The following is a 1613-nucleotide window of genomic DNA, read 5'->3' as shown; positions in this document are numbered from 1 at the left end:
CCTTCCTGGCTTGGTAGCCCCCAGATGTAGGTGAGTTGGACCGAACTGGGTTAACAATTGCTTGTGTCATTTGCTTTACCATTCTGTTTCTTTATCCTATTTGTGTTAGCAGATATTAGTGTCGTGACATTACCTTCAACATCTTATATCTGATACCAGAATTTCAATTGGTATCAGAGCAGGCATCCTGCTCTGGTTCTGGGTGAGATCTAGGGACAATACTTTCTGGTACAATGGAGAGAGATGGAGGATTTGTTCATAGGCCCCCAATTTTGGATGGTTCTAACTATGACTATTGGAAACCTCGAATGGTAGCTTTTCTAAAATCTCTTGATAACAAGGTGTGGAAATCTGTGTTAACAGGTTGGGTGCATCCTGTCATTACTAAAGAAGGAGAAGCCACTACTGAGAAGAAGCCTGGAGAACAATGGTCCAAGGAGGAGGATGATCTTGCTCTTGGAAATTCTAAAGCCTTGAATGCTATATTCAATGGGATAGACAAGAATATTTTCAGGCTGGTAAACAACTGTGAAGTGGCCAAAGATGCTTGGGACATTCTCAAGACCACTCATGAAGGCACCTCTAGGGTAAAGATGTCTAGACTTCAGCTGCTCACCTCCAAGTTTGAAAACTTAAGGATGAAATAAGAGTAAAACATTCATGAATTTCACATGAGTATCCTTAAAATTGCTAATGCCTCTTGAGCCCTGGGAGAGAAGATGACAGATGAAAAACTGGTAAGGAAAATACTCAGGTCACTCCCTAAGAGATTTACAATGAAGGTGACTGCCATAGAAGAGTCTCAAGACATTTCCAACATGAGGGTAGATGAGTTGATTGGGTCCCTCCAAACCTTTGAGATGGGATTGGATGATGGTTTTGAAAAGAAAACAAAGAGCATGGCCTTTATGTCAAACACAGAAGAGGAAAAGAGTCAGGAGGTCGATGAAGATTTGGTCAATGAAGTAGCAATGCTGGGAAGACAGTTCAATAAACTGTTGAAAAAGATGGATGTAAGATCTAAGGCAAATGTCAAGAACATCTCATCTAACATCAGTAAATCCAATAATGTTGGAAGAAGAGCAAGATCAGATGAGAAGCTCAAAGAAGGAAAAGAGGTACATTGCTATAAATGTGGTGGGTATGGACACATCAGGACTGAATGTGGAACCTACCTCAAGAAACAGAAGATGAGTCTTACTGCCACTTGGTCTGATGAGAGTGAAATAGAGGAGGCTGCAAATCTTGTGACTGCCTTGAAAGGAAGATGGGGATCTGATGAAGACTCAAGTGATGATGAAGTAACCTTTGAAGAATTGGCCTCTACCTACAGAAAGCTGATAACACTGAAATTTACCGTATTTTCGACTCCGATTTCACATGCTTTCTAGTTGTTTTATTGTTATTTTGTTGTGTTATTGCTATGTTTTACTTTGTTTTCAGGTTTTTACTTTAATCGGAGCCCCGATCGAGAAAAGGAGTGAAAAAGAGCTAAAAACCCTAAAATTCAACATTTTGTACTTGTGGCCTACCCCATGGCTGACGCCATAGACCCTGACATGACGTGTCCAAGCTCAACTTCCCTCAACTGCCACGTTCCCCACTACTTCCAC

The sequence above is a fragment of the Lathyrus oleraceus genome, chromosome 7, assembly GCF_024323335.1.
Source record: "Lathyrus oleraceus cultivar Zhongwan6 chromosome 7, CAAS_Psat_ZW6_1.0, whole genome shotgun sequence".
Lineage (NCBI taxonomy): Eukaryota > Viridiplantae > Streptophyta > Magnoliopsida > Fabales > Fabaceae > Lathyrus > Lathyrus oleraceus.
This window is presented reverse-complemented; position numbering follows the sequence as displayed.